This window comes from Aquarana catesbeiana, linkage group LG05 (assembly GCF_042186555.1).
Source record: "Aquarana catesbeiana isolate 2022-GZ linkage group LG05, ASM4218655v1, whole genome shotgun sequence".
In the NCBI taxonomy this organism is placed as follows: Eukaryota; Metazoa; Chordata; class Amphibia; order Anura; family Ranidae; genus Aquarana; species Aquarana catesbeiana.
Genome location: NC_133328.1, coordinates 296,606,448 through 296,627,621, shown reverse-complemented (window position 1 = coordinate 296,627,621; position 21,174 = coordinate 296,606,448).

Sequence of the window (21,174 nt, the reverse complement as noted above, 5' to 3'; positions counted from 1 at the left end):
TAAATGTGCCACTTTTACATTGTGCCGCAATACCTGTGCCAAGTGCAAAATAAAATACCCACGGTTCATATCTTACAAAAGTGAACCTAATTAGGACCAACTCTCTTTTGGCATACAGGTAGAGATTTTGGCACAGACAGATTTTGCGAAAGCGTCTCGCGTGCATTTTAAAAGGGGTACAACATACGCCAAATTTAGGTACACGTTTAAGACAGATACAAGAATTTGGCACACACTGCACCACTTGAAAAATCTGACCGTGTCAGTCTGTATGAATTCCAGGGTTAGTGCACACTTTAGCATTTCTTTGTATTGCAAAGACATAAATTTAAATACATAAAACATAAAAATAATTAATTTACTAGACACATTTTGGCTCATATGTAGTAGTTGTTTATTAATATGCTAATTACTTTTTATTTTTGTTCATACTGTGTTTGTGTTTTAGTAATGGTTTTAGTGTACTTTTGCTAAAAAAATATCATTTCCGAAGACATTTGCAGAAGTATCATGTGTAATGCTGATCTACACAATTAAAGAAGAGGTCAGCAATGGCAGCCTACATAATTATACTGTGAAAGGTGTGTATAGAAAAAGAGAGCTCCCATCTGAGTTCAATCCTCTTCAACCCACAGAATGTGGGGCTTCCCTAACTGACTTTGATTCCGCCAACATCACCCAAAAATACTATTATAATTTAGTGCGTGTGTGTGTACAATGTATCATTTTTTAAAAACATTAATGGAACACATGTTACAGATTATGAGGTCAGTTAAGACATACGTTGTATCTATAGTATCCTTTAACCACTTCAGTTCCGGAAGGACTTCCCTTTCCTTAACCACTTCAATACAGGGCACTTATACACCTTCCTGCCCAGACCAATTTTCAGCTTTCAGCGCTGTTGCAGTTTGAATGACAATTGCGCGGTCATCCATCACTGTACCCGAACTAAATTTTTATCATTTTGTTCCTACAAATAGAGCTTTCTTTTGGTGGTATTTGATCACCTCTGCGGTTTTTAATTTTTGCTAAACAAATAAAAAAAGACCGAAAATTTTGAAAAAAATAAAAGTTTTGCTTTTGTTTCTGTTAAAAAAATTTGTAAATAAGTATGTTTTCCCTTTCACTGATGGGCACTGATAAGGCGGCACTGACAGGCACTGATACGGCGGCACCGATGAGGTGGCACCAATGAGCGGGCACTGACGGGCACTGATGATGGGCACTGGTAGACAGCACTGATGGGCACTCATGGGTGGCACTGGGTGGCACTGTTTGGCACTGATGGGCACTGAGAGGCAACACTGATGAGCACTGAAAGGCGGCCCTGCTGGGCACTGATGGGCACTGATAGGGTGGCACTGATAGGCGGCACTGATGGGCACTGATGGGCACTGATAGGCGGCACTGCTGGGCACTGATGGGCACTGATACATGGCACTGATGGGCACTGATACGCGGCACTGATATGAGGCACTGATAGGCATCCCTGGTGGCACTGCCAGTGGTAGGCATTGGAGTGGGCACTGATTGGCAGCTGCCTGGGCACAGATTGGCAGCTGCCTGGGCACATATTGGTATTTCCTGGGGGTCTAGGAGGCATACCTGGTGGTCCAGTGTGGTGGCCATCCTGGTGGTCCTGGGCGGGATCCGAGGGGGGGCTGTGCTGATAAACAATCAGCACAGACCCCCCCTGTCAGGAGAACAGCCGATCGGCTCTCCTCTACTTGCGTCTGTCAGACGCGAGTGAGGAAAAGCCGATCACTGGCTCTTCCTATTTACATCGTGGTCAGCCGTGATTGGACACGGCTTATCACGTGGTAAAGAGTCTCCGTCAGAGACTCTTTACCTAGATCAGAGTTGTGGTGTGTCAGACTGACACACCGCAAACAATGATCGCCGTGATGCGCGCCCCCAGGGGCACGCAGCGGCTCAATATCCTGATCACGTCATATGACGTCCGGTCAGGATATTGAAACCACTTTGCCGCCATAATTTTGCTATATGGCGGGCGGCAAGTGATTAATGACCAGGCCATTTTTTGCGATACGGCACTGTGTAGTTTTAACTGACAATTGCATGGTCGCTGTTTCCCACAAATAGAGCTTTCTTTTGGTGGTATTTGATCATCTCTGCGGTTTTTATTTTTTTTTTTGCACTATAAACAAAGAACGACAATTTAAAAAAAAAAAAAACATTTTTTCAACTTTTTACTATAATACACATCCCAAATTTAACCACTAGCCTACCGCCCACCGTCATATGACGGCCGGACGGTAAGCCTATTGTTCTGAGCGGACGTCATATGACGTCCGCCGTTTAAACAGGGCATGCGCGCGATCGTGAGCGCGCAACCCTGTACTGTCAGTGGCGGCGTGTCACCGAGACACCGCTCGTCACCGACAGGGGTGAACAGCCACTGCGCATGGCTGTTTACCATGTGATCGGCCGTGATGAAGTCACGGCCGATCACTAATGGTACATCCCGCATTGCACGGCGCATGCGCGCGATCGTGAGCGCGCTGCGCGTGCACGTCGGTGGCGGCGTGTTCCCCGGGAACACTGCTCGTCACCGACGATAGTTTACAGCCATTGGCCAGTACTGTGTACCATGTGATCGGCTGTGATCCATTCACAGCCGATCACTAAGTGTAAACAAAGAGCTGTCACTAGCTGTTACTAGCCCTTCTCTCCTCACACACCGTTTCCAGTGTGAGGAGAGAAGAGCCAGGAGCAGTGAGTTACAGATCTTTGTATTTGTAGTGTCTGCACCAACACCACTTCTGTCCCATCGCCCCCCCCAATTGTCATCTGTCACCCAACAGTCACCCCATAAAAAGTGCACCTGTCACATAGAGACTGCCATTAGTGACCATCAGCGGTGCCCTGTCACCCACCAGTGACCGTGCCCTGTCACCCGTCACCTATCAGTGACCTGCCCTGTCACCCGTCACCCATCAGTGACCTGCACTGTCACCCGTCACCCATCAGTGACCTGCCCTGTCACCCACCAGTGACCGTGCCCTGTCACCCGTCACCCACCAGTGACCATCAGCGGTGCACCCGTCACCCATCAGTGACGTCGCCTGTCAACAATCTGTGACTATCATCTGTCACCGTCCGTGGCCTGTCACCCATCAGTGACCGTGCCCTCTCACCCATCACCCATCAGTGACTGTACCCTGTCACCCATCAGTGACCATCAGCGGTGCACCTGTCACCCATCAGTGACCGTCGCCTGTCAACTATCTGTGACCATCGCCCATCACACCATCACCTCTCAGTGAACGTCACCTGCCACCCATCGCACAGCCCATCAGTGACCGTCATCTGCCACCCATCTGTCACCCGTCGCACAGCTACCCGCCACACAGCCATGTCCAAAAGAGGATATACAAGTGAGGAGGCGTTCCAGATCCTCTCTATGACTGATGAGAGCACCGGCGAGCTCTCATCAGAGTCCCATTCTGATTCCGAATCAAATTCGGCATTTGAGCCAATCGAGAGTAGCAATGATTCGGATGAAGAATGGGTCCCTCCTAAAAGGGCACGACACTCTGGAACCCAGGAAGCCGCCAGCAACCGGGATTATATTCCCAGTACCAGCTTTGCCGCCAGAAATAGGCCCCAGGAAGAAAGGCCCAGTACCAGTGCTGCCGCCAGCAATAGGTCCCAGGAACAAAGGCCCAGTACCAGTGCTGCCACCAGAGATGGGCCCCGCGCACAAATGCCCAGTACCAGTGCTGCCACCAGAGATAGGCCCCTCGCACAAATGCCCAGTACCAGTGCTGCCACATCACACCTGAGTTCCAGCACAGGAAATTCAACTCCCCCAACTACTGGAGTGTCACGTCCCCCAAGAGCCAGGGCCGCTACCTATATGCCAGATGGTCTTGCCAACCCAACATGGTTGCCTTCCAACTCGGGATCACCAAATATTCCCCCTTTCACAGCACAGCCAGGTGTGCAGGCCAACACCCAAAATTTTACAGAGATCAATTTTTTTCACCTGTTTTTGCCCGACACTTTGCTGCAGTTCATTGTGGACCAGCCAAATTTGTATGCCCAGCAGTATATTGCCAGCAACCCCCAATCATCTTATGCCCGTCCGTTTGAGTAGAGAGATTTGAATTTGGAGGAGTTCAAATTGTTTTTGGGCCTCACCCTAAATATGGCGCTTACAAAAAAAAATGAAGGACATACCTATTGGTCCACCCACCCCATCCACCATATGCCCATGTATTCTGCCGCTATGTCCAGGTCCCGATATGAGATGATTATGAGATTCTTTCATTTTAACGACAACACCCAGTGCCCTCCCCGCAATCATCCAAATTCCGATAAGCTATACAAGATTCGCCCACTAATAAATTCATTTTCCCAACGATTTGCAGAACTTTATGTCCCCGAGAAGAATATATCTGTGGATGAGTCCCTGGTACCATTTTCAGGCCGGCTAGGAATAAAACAGTATATTCCTAGCAAAAAGGCCAAATATGGAGTCAAATTTTACAAGCTGTGTGAGAGAGCCATGGGATATCTATATGCATTCCGCATATATGAGGGAAGAGATTTCCAGCTCCAGCCCCCTGAGTGCCCGGCCTACATGGGCACAACTGGAAAAATTGTATGGGACCTGGCTTACCCACTTCTAAAAAAAGGCTATCATATATACCTGGACAACTTTTATACCAGCCTGCCCCTTTTCAGACACCTATATATTGAAAAAACCCTGGCCTGCGGAACTTCAAGAAAAAATAGGAAGGGCTTCCCACAATCCATTGTGAACAAAAGGCTGAAAAAGGGGGAATGAGCAACACTGAGATGTAATGAAGTGCTGGCCTTGAGGTGGAAGGATAACAGGAACGTGCACATGATGTCCACCATTCATGATGACACTGCAGTTGTAGTTCAGCGAAGACGAGGTCCCATTGAAAAACCGACATGTGTCCAAGACTATAATCTCTACATGGGGGGGGTGGATTTCAATGACCAAATGATTCAGCCCTATTTGTCAATAAGGAGGTCCCGATTCTGGTATAAGAAGGTAGCAATATATCTAATCCATTTGGCCATTTACAATTCCTACATAATCTACACAAAATCCACAGAAAGCCCCGCCTCCTTCCTAAAATTCATAGAAGAAGTAGTCACGTCCCTCATCTATCCACAAAGACCCCTCCCAGAATTACCTCGTTCTGATGCTGTTAGCCGACTTCATGAACGCCATTTCCTGTACAACATTCCACCATCGGAAGCAGGCCGAAGACGGCAAAAAAAATGTCGTGTGTGCAGCAGAAGAGGTTTTCGAAAAGATACCAGCTACCATTGTCCCCAGTGTCCCTCCCAACCTGGCCTTTGCATTGGTGAATGCTTCGAACTGTATCATACATCCCCAAGTTATTAGTCCATATTTTCCCCATTTTCGCTGATCATTTTCCATGCTTCCCCAAATAACCATGCCACTGCCTTCAATGTGAACTGACCCTGGCCTGCTTTTTGACTATGCCTCTGCCTACCGTTTGGACTGCTTCCACATGAACTGACCCTGGCCTGTTTTGACTATGCCTCTGCCCACCATTTGGACTGCTTGCTCGTGAACTGACCCTGGCCTGTTTTGTGACTACTCTTCTGCCTACCGCTTGGACTGCTTGCACGTTAACTGACCCTGGCTTGTTTTATGGACTATGCTTTTGCCTACCGCTTGGACTGATCTGTTGCCCTGCTACTATAGTACACAGGGGTCTCACATATGTGAGGGGCTCCAGAATAGTTTTTCCGGATGGAGATAACAATTTATTTGTTTTCTCCCGGTTTTGTAATTTCCGGATTAGGGTCTGGAGTCCGGAGGCTTCAAAGAGATTTGGGTGGGTCGAAGCCTCTACCCCTGTGCCCCTGTGCACAGGTCTTACCCGATTGCGGCCCTCAGCCTTCTGCTGACTTACTGCCATCATGCCTTTGCCTGCCGCATGAACGGACCACACATCTGCCTGCTACCTGGACTATGCAAATAATTCGCTGTAGCAAGAGGCAGTATGTTTATGAAGGGCTGGAGAGCGGTACAATAATGTGTGTCTGCAGGTAACAGTGTACCAGGACCAATATTATGGCTGTGCTGGCTGTCTCTGCCTGGACAATTCCTATGGACTGTGCTGTGCCGACTATAGACAATATTCCTGCCTGCTGCCTGGATAGTTATTGCTGTCGCTAAGCACATCCCTGACTGCTGCCTGGACCAGTGCTCTCTTCTGTGGACACTACTAAAAGCACAGGTAATACTTTTTTTTTTTATCCTTTCCGCAATAGAATTTATTTTGGATTGTAATTCTTGGTATGTACATGCTATGTGTTAGAAATATGAAGGGCCTTCAAAAATGATAGGTTGCCAGGAAATTATCTATGTAATGTATGCTCCTAGAACGCCTGATGGTGCTACTTGGATGTTGGGCCACTGTATGTGGCCAAGCTGTGTAAAAGTCTCACACATGTGGTATCCCCATACTCAGGGGGAGTAGCAGAATGTATTTTGGGGTGTCATTTTTGCTATGTGTTGGAAATATCTTATAAATGGACAACTTTGTGTAAAAAAAATGCGTTTTTATTTTTTTTGCACATTTTCCAAAAACTTCTGGAAAAAAAAATAACCGTTCAAAAGACTCATTATGCCTCATAGATTATCCGTTGGGGTGTTTGCTTTCCAAAATGGGGTCATTTTGTGGGCAATTCCTTTGTCCTGGTGCTCCAGGGCCTTCAAAAGTGTAATAGGTGGTTGAGAAATGAGATGTGCAATTTATGCTCGTAGATCGCCTGATGGTGCTACTTCAATGTTGGGCCTTTGTATGTGGCCAGGCTGCGTAAAAGTCCCACACATGTGGTATCGCCATACTCAGGAGGAGTAGCAGAATGTATTTTGGGGTGTCATTTTTGCTATGTATTTGCTATGTGTTGGAAATATCTTATAAATGGACAACTTTGTGTAAAAAAAATGCGTTTTCATTTTTTTTCCACATTTTCCAAAAACATCTGGTAAAAAAATAACCGTTCAAAAGACTCATTATGCCTCATAGATTATACATTGGGGTGTTTGCTTTCCAAAATGGGGTCATTTTGTGGGCAATTCCTTTGTCCTGGTGCTCCAGGGCCTTCAAAAGTGTAATAGGTGGTTGAGAAATGAGATGTGCAATTTTTGCTCGTAGATCGCCTGATGGTGCTACTTCAATGTTGGGCCTTTGTATGTGGCCAGGCTGTGTAAAAGTCCCGCACATGTGGTATCGCCATACTCAGGAGGAGTAGCAGAATGTATTTTGGGGTGTCATTTTTGCTATGTATTTGCTATGTGTTGGAAATATCTTATAAATGGACAACTTTGTGTAAAAAAAATGCGTTTTTATTTTTTTTCCACATTTTCCAAAAACATCTGGTAAAAAATAACCGTTCAAAAGACTCATTATGCCTCATAGATTATACATTGGGGTGTTTGCTTTCCAAAATGGGGTCATTTTGTGGGCAATTCCTTTGTCCTGGTGCTCCAGGGCCTTCAAAAGTGTAATAGGTGGTTGAGAAATGAGATGTGCAATTTATGCTCGTAGATCGCCTGATGGTGCGACTTCAATGTTGGGCCTTTGTATGTGGCCAGGCTGTGTAAAAGTCCCACACATGTGGTATCGCCATACTCAGGAGGAGTAGCAGAATGTATTTTGGGGTGTCATTTTTGCTATGTATTTGCTATGTGTTGGAAATATCTTATAAATGGACAACTTTGTGTAAAAAAAATGCGTTTTCATTTTTTTTCCACATTTTCCAAAAGCATCTGGTAAAAAAATAACCGTTCAAAAGACTCATTATGCCTCATAGATTATACATTGGGGTGTTTGCTTTCCAAAATGGGGTCATTTTGTGGGCAATTCCTTTGTCCTGGTGCTCCAGGGCCTTCAAAAGTGTAATAGGTGGTTGAGAAATGAGATGTGCAATTTATGCTCGTAGATCGCCTGATGGTGCGACTTCAATGTTGGGCCTTTGTATGTGGCCAGGCTGTGTAAAAGTCCCACACATGTGGTATCCCCATACTCAGTAAGAGTAGCAGAATATATTTTGGGGTGTAATTTGTTGTATGCATATGCTCTGTGAGAGAAATAACCAGTTAATATGAAAATTTTGAAAAAAAAAAAAATCTTCCTTTTGCAAAGAATTGTGGGAAAAAATTACACCTTAAAAAACTCACCATGCTACTTACTTAATACCTTGGAATGTCTACTTCTAAAAAGGGGTCATTTGGGGGGTATCTGTACTTTTCTGACTGGTTAGTACCTCAAGAAATGAGATTCACCTGATGTACTGAAGGCCTGATCAGATGTTTTCAATTTTCAGTGATTGGCACCATAGTTTGTAGACTCTATAACTTTTACAAAGACCAAATAATATACACTGATTTGGGTTATTTTTACCAAAGATATATAGCAGTATAAATTGTGGCCAAAATGTATGAAGAAAAATTACTAATTTGCTAAATTTTATGACAAAAACAAAGAAAAAGGCAATTTTTCACAAAATTTACGGTCTTTTTTTATTTATAGCACAAAAAATAAAAAACCCATTAGTGATTAAATACCACCAAAAGAAAGCTCTATTTGTGTGAAAAAAAGGACACAAATTTCATTTGGGTACAGTGTTGCATGACTGAGTAATAGTCATTCAAAGTGTGAGAGCACCGAAAGCTGAAAATTGGTCTGGGCAGGAAGGGGGTTTAAGTGCCCTGTATTGAGGTGGTTAAAAAAAAAAAATTATCAGTTTAGACTGATATATATTCTTCTACATATTTTTGGTAAAAAAAATGCAATAGGCATATATTGATTGGTTTCCGCAAACGTTATAGCGTCTACAAAATAGAGGATAGATTTATGGCCTTTTTATTATTTTCATTTTTTTTACTAGTAATGGCGGCTATCTGCAATTTTTAGCAGAACTGCGACATTGCAGCAGACAGATCGGACACTTCTGACACTTTTTTGGGACCATTGACATTTATACAGCGATCAGTGCTATAAATAGCCACTGATTTCTGTATAAATGTCACTGGCAGGGAAGGGTTTAACACTAGAGGGCGATCAAGTGGTTAAATGTGTTCCCTCAGCGTGTACTAACTGTAGGGGGGATGAGCTGGCAGGGACATGACAGAGATCACTGTTCCCAATCACTGGGAAGAGTAGATCTCTGTCATGTTTCCTGTCAGAATTTGGATCCACCTTGTTTACAAAGGCAGATCCCCAATCCGCCTCTGTATACCGCGATCGCGGGTCGCCAGTGGACATCTAAGGCGCCCGACCCGCGGGCACGTTCCCGATATCATGTACAGCTATGGCGAATTTGCGCAGGAGAGCCGACCTTCCACCATATAACGACAGCAGCTGGTCAGCAAGCGGTTAAATGTTAGTAAACAAAAAAACTATTTTCACTATGTTTAGCATCATGCCTCACTCTACATAATTTTCTTCAGAAAATATTTTTTGTAAAACTATTGCAAAGTTTCCTACATGAAGATTCTGCTAGTAACAGCACTTGCTATTACAGGCTGACAACCCTAACCTACTAACGTGAAATTAGCAGAAACATTATCAGCCTGTCATGTGTGTCCCTTCTGTAAACATTGGGCTGCATATTAACCACTTCAGCCCCGGAAGCATTTACCCCCTTCCTGACCAGAGCACTTTTTGCAATACGGCACTGCGTCGCTTTAACTGACAATTGCGCGGTCGTGCGATGTTGCACCCAAACAAAATTGACGTCCTTTTTTTCCCACAAATAGAGCTTTCTTTTGGTGGTATTAGATCACCTCTGCGGTTTTTATTTTTTGCGCTATAAACAAAAAATGAGCAACAATTTTGAAAAAAGCAATCTTTTTTACTTTTTGCTATAATAAATATCCCCAAAAAATATATTAAAAAACTAATTTTTTATCTCAGTTTAGGCCGATATGTATTCTTCTGCATATTTTTGGTAAAAAAAACTCGCAATAAGCGTATATTGATTGGTTTGGGCAAAAGTTATAGCATCTACAAAACAGGGGATAGATTTATAGCATTTTTATTATTATTTTTTTCATTGCGGCGATCTGCGATTTTTATCATGACTGTGACATTATGGTGGACACATCGGACACTTTTGACACCATTTTGGGACCATTGTCGTTTATACCAGTGGTCATCAATCCTGTCCTCAGGGCCCACTAACAAGCCAGGTTTGCAAGATAACTGAAATACATCACAGGTGATATCATTTGCTGCTCAGTGATTCCAGTATTCTAGTCTGCATCTCCCCAAGGTAATACATAAAAAATGGCCTGTTAGTGGGCCCTGAGGACAGGGTTGATGACCACTGATTTATACAGCGATCAGTGCTATAAAAATGCACTGATTACTGTGTAAATGACAATGGCAGGGAAGGGGTTAAACACTAGGGGGCGATCAAGGGGTAAAGTGTGTCCTAGGGAGGTGTTCTAACTGTGGGGGGGATGGGCTTCCACTGACATGACAGCAATCATTGCTCCTGATGACCGGGAGCAGCAGGTCCCTGTCATGTAACTAGGCAGAATGGGGAAATGCCTTGTTTACAAAGACATCTCCCCGTTCTTCCACTCCGTGACGCGATCGCGGGCCTCCAGCGGACATTGAGTCCGCAGGACCCGCGGGCACAGTCACGAAGCATGCGGCAGGCGTTCCCACAATGCCGCGATTTAAAGGGGACGTAACTGTATGCCCATTTGCCCAGCCGTGCCATTGTGCCGACGTACATTGTCGTGCGCTGGTCGGCTAGTGGTTATTAAAGTGTAACTTAAGGCAAAACTTTTTTTTGGTTTCAGAGTGAAGAAGAATTAGAATAGTTAGGTTTTTAATACTGCTTGTTCCCCCGTTAGGGAGATTCACTCTCTTTATTTGTCATGTTTACCATTATCATTGAAGGTGAAAGTAAAAGAACACTCCAAATTTTGTTTTTTCGTCAGAACATTAATAGAGGGGAAATCTTCCAACAGGGACACTAGTTCTGGTGACCCCGTTGACAGCTAGGTATTCCCTTGCTTTGGAGGGATTTCCTCCCACTTCCTGCTTTGGCTATGGGACAGAAAGTGAAGAGAAAGCTCCCCAATCGGACAAAGATACCAAAAAGCTGATGGTTATAACCCTCCCTTGCTGCATTCAAATTAAATAGAAAGGTTTTACCTTTAGTTCGACTTTAGACCTATCAAAAAGATAGCCCAACAGCCTGAGAGCCAGCCAGAGTTCACATGACAGATTCACAGAAAAAGAAGAAAACTGTATACAGCGAGACATGATAACAAACACAATAAAATAGTTTAAGGCCCCATTCACACTTTGCGTAGTGGGAAGTAGCACTCCTGATTTTGTGTGGATGATTTTTAAGAGACTCCATGTTTGACGCATAGGGCAGCCTATTTAAGTGAATAGGCTGCCCTGTGCATGACATACTCTAAAAAGAGTTTGAGGCCCCTTTCAAACTTCGCGTAGCGGGAACTGAGGCTACCACTCGTGATTTTGTGTGGTCGATTTTCAAGTGATTCCACGTGTCATGCATAGGGCAGCCTATTCACTTCAATGGGCTATCCATTTTGCCTTGATTGCAGCATGATTCTGTCATTAAAAGGGTGGGACCCAAATGCGCATTGCACTTTGTGCACTGATTGCCACGCGATTTGGAATTGCAGGCATAATTGCGGTGATTCCTCCTGTCTCTCCAAATTGCCAAGTGTAAATGGGGTCTAAGGGTTTACATACACTTTAAACCAAAAACGATTGTTAGACAACATCTAAACACATGTTTGATACTGCATATACAAGTGACACAGAAACAAAGGCTATTTTCTCTAGCTATTTCAATGATGCAAAGATGTGCAAGAACCTTGCAGAGGAGTGCAGATATATTATTATGAAATTTAACAAGTCAAGGCTTCAACTAGAATTCTTTCAGCACAACAAATAAACAAGTCTGACTCATCAGTACATTAATGTTAAAGAAATGTCTTCAAATATACCACACTATAAACTATTCATTTTTTTATGTCATTTAATTTAAACCATTTCTTCCAGAATAATTTTCTATGTGAAGTGAGTAAAATATAGATATGTAAGAAAGCTGCATTTTTTTTGCTTGATGCATAAAAGAAAACACACACAGGGCTATTTAAAGCTGGAGAAGGCTCCAGCTTCAGAGTAGGGGTATTTGGAAACGACTTTAGGAGAATATATATTATATATTATTTCAGTCCTTTCTAGCCTTCAAAACTATTTTCAAAAGAGAATTAAAGCCCAACCTTCATTCCAGGTGCATCAAAACAACAGGCGCTCAATGTCTTACACACATTTATACAGTTTATACCTATTGGTACATTATTTGTATCATATTTTGAAAGTTTCAGAACTTTATATATTTTGTAGTATTGTGTGAACTTTGTAGATATAACTATATATAATGTATATATTAAATGTAGGTCTGTCCAGAGTGAAAGGTTAGCAGTTCTGTACTGTAGTTGTACTTACATCAGGGGCATAGATAAGGGGGGGGTCAGGGAGGTTCAAACCCCCCCAGAGCATCCTTCCAAAACGCTAGTCAGTGCCCCTGCATTTTGCGGTAAATACTGCATAATCATTATTTTTCTTTTGTAAATTGACTTTTTTTACCACATGCATTTATGAAAATGAGTAATGTGACCATTTATCGCATGTGGTAAGTGTTAGTGAACTGACCCCTAAGGGCCCTTTCACACCTGCGGACCGTTCAGGTCCGCCTGTCAGTTTTTTAGGCGGACCTGAACAGGTGCTCCATAGACCTCAGATCCGAAAAAGTGTGACGGAGGAAAACCCTATTTTTCCATCCGTCTACGGATCAGATCGGATGAAAACGGACAGGCGGTCCGTAATCATCCAATCCCCACATAGGGGAGAGGGGTGCTCTGACAGGTCCGTCCCTGCACAGAGTGCAGAGATGGACTTGTCATCCGCCGGCTTAGCGGGGATCAACGGAGCGATCCCCGTTGAGCAAACGGAGGAGTAAAAACGGATCCGCACGTGTGAAAGGGGCCTAAGACTGGATAATAGCCAATCTTTTTTTAATGAAACACATTTAGAATTAAAAGACTAAAAACCAGTACACTGCTGGCCAGATTATGGTGCTCTTCCTTTGCACTGCTCATATTGAACAGAATTGAACAAAATGTCACTTGTATCATTTAAATAAAATTCTTACAAAAAAGGTAAACAATGTGATGTGTAATGCACATCATGATGTCTACTGTACTCCCAGTCCATACCAGTGGCTATGCGTTAAGCGCAGCTGTTGGTGTCAATCAGTGGTGGCTGGTGGGGTTTTTTTGGGGGGGGCAGCAAACCACCCCCCCGGGCCCCCGGTGGAGTGGCACTAGCACAACTGCCATCTAAACGCAGTGGGCACTAACACCACCCACTATCCTTACCGTGGATGCGGGCACTGAGAGCAGCAGTCGGAGCTGCTGTGCTGAGGACTTCGATGTCCTCTCCTGGAACCCTCTCTGCCGTGTGTCTCCTCTCTGCTCCTCCCAGCGTTAGGCATCCAATAGGATCGCCTGATGTTTTGGCCAATCGGGAAACGGGTTTCATACCTGCTTCCCGATTGGCCAGGAGGAGGATCAGTGTTGCAACAGCGAATATTCATTCGCTGTTACAACACACCTGGGTGGGCTCCAGTCACGTGCTCTGCGACCCGAGCCCACGCTATTTTGAAGCCTATTAGAGAGATCCTACGGCTCTAACCAGGTTCTTCAAAAAAAACCTGGCTGATATAATTCATGTGCCCGGTGCCCTGAAAGGGACCGGACACATGAGTAGGGGGCAGCCATGGATAGATTCATGCTATGCATGAATCTATCCACTGCATATAGGGGGTACAGAGGAGAGAGAGGGGGTGGCGCCCGGGCGCCCCTAATGGACGGGCCGCCACTGGTGTCAACGAGCAGTAACACACAACATGGAGTTCAGGCTAACATCTTCCCCATTCTACAGTCCCGCACCCCAAGCAAAATCTTCTTAGCAAAAATGTACCTATTATACAGTATCTCATAAAAGTGAGTACACCCCTCACATTTTTATAAATATTTTATTATATCTTGTGACAACACTGAAGAGAAAGACACTTTGCTACAATGTAAAGTAGTGAGTGTATAGCTTGTATAACAGTGTAAATTTGCTTTCCCCTCAGAATAACTCAACACACAGCCATTAATGTCTAAACCGCTGGCAACAAAAGAGAGTACACACCTAAGTGAAAATTTCCAAATTGGGCCCAATTAGCCATGTTCCCTGCCCGGTGTCATGTAATTCGTTAGTGTTAGAAGATCTCAGGTGTAAATGGGGAACAGGTGTGTTAAATTTGGTGTTATTGCTCTCACTCTCTCATACTAGTCACTGGAAGTTCAACATGGCACCTCTGGAAAAGAACTTCCTGAGGATCTGAAATAAAGAATTGCTGCTCTACATAAAGATGGCCTAGGCCAGTGATGGCGAACCTTGGCACCCAAGATGTTTTGGAACTACATTTCCCATGATGCTCAACTACACTGCAGAGTGCTTGAACATCATGGGAAATGTAGTTCAAAACATCTAGGGTGCCAAGGTTCTCCATCACTGGCCTAGGCTATAAGAAGATTGCTAAGACCCAAAAACTGAGCTGCAGCATGATGGCCAAGACCATACAGCGGTTTAACAGGACAGGTTCTGTGAGGGGTGTACTTACTTTTGTGGGATACTGTATATCAGCAAGTATCTTCTACCTCCCCAAACAAAAATGTCTGCCATTAAGAATACCCCATCAGGGAAAAATCTAATTTAAAAGCACCCCTTCCCCCCAGCAACCCCCTAAAAAGCAAAAATATGTCCCTCCAAGCAAAACTCCCTCCTAAAGCAAAGCCCCCCTTCCCTCAAGCATCCCACTTAAAGTGGACCCCTGCAGGATAATGTCATAATGTGCTGGTATGCATTGTATACTGGCACATTATGGAAGACTTACCTTAAAATGAAGCCCTCCAGCGGCACACTGTCACTGTTGCTGAGGCATCCATCTTCACCCAGTCTACCTTCCGGGTTTGCGGACCCCAGCTGTCTGACTATCCGAGCTGCGATGACGTCACTCCCGCATGTGACATACAGCTCTGAAGGAAAGTCACAGGTATGCCTTTTTTTAGGAGTGCATGTCCTGTTGATGTCACCGGCTGCTGGCTAGAATATCTCCTAAATGGTGTACGTTTACCCTACATTCACACCTATGCAGTTTTTGGTGCATCTTGTGTTTTACAGAAATGCACTACAGTCCATTTAACATGGTTGCCTATGGATGTAGTTCACATCTGTGCACTTTGTGGCACTGCATTTTTTGAAGAGGGTCAGGGAATTTTTTTTCCTGCAGCAGATTGCATTTTTCATGCTACAAAATTACAGATGGGACAAACATCCCCCAGTCCAGGGGGGCAAACAAAGAGCCTAACATGGGAAAAAGTTATACAACAAATACCATTGCAGTCTTTGGGAACTGACTTGTTAATATTGCTAGTCTCCACTTGGCTGGCTTATATTTTAATTATTGGCCTTTAAAAGGGTATGGGGGCCCAGGTTCCACCCTGAGGGACATATATCAATGTCACCAATTTGGACAACCGCAAAAACGAAACAAGGAGAAGTGCCTTTAAAAATGCTAAATTGCTTAAATTGCTTAAAAGCTAGTAATTTGGGGGGGTGGGGGGCTTACTCTGCCTGTAAAGTGGTGCATCTGTAGCATGTATCCAAAATGCTCCTTCAAAGATGTACGGCTTAAGGCCTCTTTCACACGGATGATCCGTATGTCCGTTTTTCATCCATCCGTTTTCGGATGAAAAACGGACATACATTCATCCCTATGGAGCGTCGGATGTCAGCGGTGACATGTCCGCTGACATCCGACCCCGCTCCGATCCGAAAAGTGTAACGGAGGAAAAACCTACTTTTCCCTCCGTTTTCGGATCGGATCGGATGACGACGGACACTACGGACCGTCATAATCCGATCCCCCCATAGGGGAGAGCGGCGCTCTGACAGGTCCGTCGCTGCACAGCGTGCAGCGATGCACCTGTCATCTTCCTGCTCAGCGGGGATCGGCGGAGCGATCCCCGCTGAGCCAGCGTGTGTTCACGGGGCGGATCATGACTGATCTGCCCCGTGTGAAAGAGGCCTTAGAGAAAACTTACAAATCTGCAAGATTTTAGTCCAAAACAAAAAATAGCCTTCCCTCAATACATACAAGGCCATTCTGTTAAGGCTTAAAATGAGAACCCCCACCCCAAACTAAAAAAATATTGTGCCCCTCTCACACACTAACAAAGCCCTAGCCAAACACACAGCAAGCCAGCCCATGAAAGGGAGGTGGATGCTTGGGGGCAGGAGGGGCTCAGGGACCCCAAAAGTCAACCACCTTGTTCCCATATTCAGGGGGACAAGGACCTCTTCCACACAACCCTAGACTGGGGTTGTGGGGGGGCTACAGACAGGGGGCTTTACGGAATGTGGAATTCCCCTTTAAACTAGTGGGTACAAGGTGCTTTGTGGTTGGCATTGGGCTGAGCCCAACATGCCTCAAAGGCAGCCACCTATGTTGAGTGCACGTAGCCTTGTATGGTTCCGGAGGGGGTTGGGCGATCGCTCTTCTTGCCCCTCTCCTAGCTGGCCCTGTTGTATGCTCTGAAAAAGGATGTGGTTTGGATTGGTGAAAGCAGCTCACAGCCTTTTGAGAATGGAGTGTAGATTTTCCTTTTAAAAGCAAAAGTTAGCCCATGGAAATCCAAGGGATTAGAGGGGGGAGACAAGAGCATTGGAGAATGGAGTGTGGAGTGCCCCTTAAAAAGCAAAAGTTAGCCCATGGAAATCCAAGGGATTAGAGGGGGAGACAAGAGCATTGGAGAATGGAGTGTGGAGTTGCCCTGTTGTATGCTCTGAAAAAGGATGTGGTTTGGATTGGTGAAAGCAGCTCACAGCCTTTTGAGAATGGAGTGTAGATTTTCCTTTTAAAAGCAAAAGTTAGCCCATGGAAATCCAAGGGATTAGAGGGGGAAGACAAGAGCATTGGAGAATGGAGTGTGGAGTGCCCCTTAAAAAGCAAAAGTTAGCCCATGGAAATCCAAGGGATTAGAGGGGGAGACAAGAGCATTGGAGAATGGAGTGTGGAGTTGCCCTTTAAAAGCAAATGTTAGCCCATGGAAATCCAAGGGATTAAAGGGAGGAGACGAGAGCATTGGAGAATGGAGTGTGGAGTTCCCCTTTAAAAGTAAAAGTTAGCCCATGGAAATCCAAGGGATTAGAGGGGGGAGACAAGAGCATTGGAGAATGGAGTGTGGAGTTCCCCTTTAAAAGCAAAAGTTAGCCAATGGAAATCCAAGGGATTAGATGGGGGAGACAAGAGCATTTGAGAATGGAGTGTGGAGTTCCCCTTTAAAAGCAAAAGTTAGCCCATGGAAATCCAAGGGATTAGAGGGGGAGACAAGAGCATTGGAGAATGGAGTGTGGAGTTCCCCTTTAACCACTTGACAACTGGGCACTTAAACTCTCCTGCCCAGACCAATTTTCAGCTTTCAGCTTTCTCACACTTTGACTGACAATTACTCAGTAATGTAAAACTGTACCCAAATGAATTTTTTGTCCTTTTTTCATACAAATAGAGCTTTCTTTTGGTGGTATTTGATCACCTCTGGTTTTTTTATTTTTTGCGCTGAAAAAAGACAAAAAAAGACAAAAAATGTTTGAAAAAAATGCATTTTTCTTAGTTTCTGTGATAAAATTTTGCAAATTATGAATTTTTCTTCATAAATTGTGGCCACAATTTACACTGCTACATATCTTTGGTAAAAATCACCCAAATTAGTGGATATTATTTGGTCTTTGTGAAAGTAAGAGAGTCTACAAGCTGTGGTGCAAATCATAAAAAATTGATCACACCTGATGTACTGACGGCCTATCTCATTTCTTGCGACCCGAACAAGCCAGGAAAGTACAAATACCCCCCAAATGACCCCTTTTTTGAAAGTAGACATTCCAAGGTATTTAGTAAAATGCATGGTGAGCTTTTTGATGTTGTCATTTTTTCCCACAATTCTTAGCAAAATGAAGATTTGTTTTTTTTTTTTCCCACAAAATTGTCATTGTAATAGGTTATTTCTCTCACATGGCATGTGTATACCACAAATGACACACCAAAATACATTCTGCTACTCCTGAGTATTACGATACCACATGTCTGGGACTTTTTCACAGCCTAGCCACATAGAGAGGCCCAACATACAGGGAGCACCATCACGTGTTCTAGGAGCATAAATTACACACCTAAATTGTTGACTACCTATTACACTTTTGAAGGCCCTAGAGCACCAGGACAATGACACGTGACACTGACGTGGCACTGATGAAAGATGGCACTGATACCTGGCACTGATGACACGTGCCACTGATGTGGCACTGATGACAGATGGCACTAATACATGGCACTGATGACAGATGGCACTAATATGTGGCACTGATGACAGATGACACTAATACGTGGCACTGATGACAGATGGCACTAATAAGTGGCACTGATGACACCTGACACTGATGACAGATGGCACTGATACGTGGCACTGACGACACGTGACACTGATAACAGATGACACGTGCCACTGACAGGTGGCACTGATGGCAGATGGCACTGATACGTGGCACTGATGACAGGTGGCACTAATATGTGGCACTGGGGACAGATGGCTCTGACAGGTGGCACTGGGGACAGATGGCACTGTGGATAAATGACAGTGGGGACAGATGGCACTGACAGATGGCAGTGGGGACAGATTGCAGTGCGGACAGATGGCAGTGGGGACAGATGGCAGTGGGGACAGATTGCAGCGGGGACAGATTGCAGTGGGGACAGATTGCACTGGGGACAGATTGCAGTGGGGACAGATGGCAGTGTGGTCACTTTATTTTCCTTTTTTTTTTGACCCTCACTGCTGCAGCCGTTCACTCTCCCTCCTCACACACTGTCTCTGTGTGAGGAGGGAGAGCCGGCGATGAGAGATGATCTCATATGTTTACATATGAGATCATCTCTCATTGGAAGTTCCGATCTCGCTGTAAACGGCTGCTGTGATTGGCCATTTACAGCGATCTGTGACTGGCTGTGTCCAAGGGACATGGCCAGCACAGAATTTCCCCAAGATTCCCCAGGAATCCCGATTCCCCAGGAGCGCGCATCGCGGAAGTAAACAGGAGGACGTCCAGGGATGCCCTCCCGGCAATTGGCGTCCGCGCTGTAGCCATCTTTCGGCTATAGCGCAGGCTCGAAGTGGTTAAAAGCAAAAGTTAGCCCATGGAAATCCAAGGGATTAGATGGGAGAGACATGAGCATTGGAGAATGGAGTGTGGAGTTCCCCTTTAAAAGTAAAAGTTAGCCCATGGAAATCCAAGGGATTAGAGGGGGAGACAAGAGCATTGGAGAATGGAGTGTGGAGTTCCCCTTAAAAAGCAAAAGTTAGCCTATGGAAATCCAAGGGATTAGAGGGGGGAGACAAGAGCATTGGAGAATGGAGTGGAGTTCCTCTTTAAAAGCAAAAGTTAGCCCATGGAAATCCAAGGGATTAGAGGGGGGAAACAAGATCATTGGAGAATGGAGTGTGGAGTGCTCCTTAAAAAGCAAAAGTTAGCCCATGGAAACCCAAGGGATTAGAGGGGGGAGACAAGAACATTGGAGAATGGAGTGTGGCGTTCCCCTTTAAAAGCAATAGTTAGCCCATGGAAATCCACGGACTAGAGGGGGAGACAAGAGCATTGGAGAATGGAGTGTGGAGTTGCCCTTTAAAAGCAAAAGCTAGCCCATGGAAATCATATGCATTAGAGGAGGAAGAAGAGGAAGGTTAAATGCCCTTTTAGGAGCTAGAGGAGCCAGAGTCTTTTTACATAATTTTAACAAGGTGCATGTCACATGTTGGCTACGTAACATGCTACGTAACATGCTAACATGACCTGTGTGCAAATCTCCTTAAAAAAATACATAAAGGTAAACCAGCGTAAAAAAAAAATTGTCAAGTTTAGAGGTGCGCCCGTTCAACCCAGGCAATTGCATGTAAGTTGCTTAACATTTACTAAGATTTTTGGCCGCGCAGTGAACAAACGCATGTGAACGAGCGCAACAGCCACTTGCGCATTGTAAAAAAAGCTTAATATTCACAAAAGCTTTGAAATGATGAATGTGCGACAAATTTCTGAATGATTTCTGAGTCAGCTTGAATCAAACAGTGTGATTTATTATACACACAAAAATAGGAAAATAAGTACAATAGTTGTACATTGATACAAAATAAATGTAACTTCAAATAAGTTCAAAGATATGAAAAAGTTCTTTAAGACATGTGAGACCATGTGCTTCTGGAATTCAAAAATAGCCGATTAACCCTTTGTGTGCTGAATAGGGATGAGCTTCAAGTTCAAGTCGAACATCGCCTGTTTGACCGTTCTTCTAATTGCGAAAGTTATGGGCCATTCACGCCAAATTCGAGTGGCGCATCACGGCCCATAATTCACTGCGGCATTGCAGTGCATTGCTGGCTGATGATTGGCCAAGCATGCACTATGACCCGCATGCTTGGCCAATCACAGCGCCGTTTGTACAGAGAGCCGTAATTGGCCAAAGCCAGGGTGGCTTTGGCCAATTATGGCTCAGGGGGTTTAGTACACGCCCCACACTATATAAGACCGCCGGCGAGGCGGCCTTCTGTAGTGTATTGTGGCAGCGGAGAGATAGACAGAGAGACAGTGTCATTTGATTTAAGTTAGATAGAGTAGGCAGGTGAGTCAGTTAGTTGAACTTACAGTGTATTGTGTATATATATATATATGCATCCTAAGTATATATATATATATATATATATATATACACTGTATTCAGTTTAGCTAGGTCCATTCCTGTTATTCTCTTCCTACTGACAGGCAGGCAGGTGTTTTTACAGTATTTACAGCTACATGAAGAAAATTGCTGGTGTTTTTCTGATCCTATTAGTACCACATGCAGGCAGCTGCAGTATTTACAGTTAGTGTAGTGCGTCCTCTGCACATCGTGCACCTAAAGATACCTGAAGAC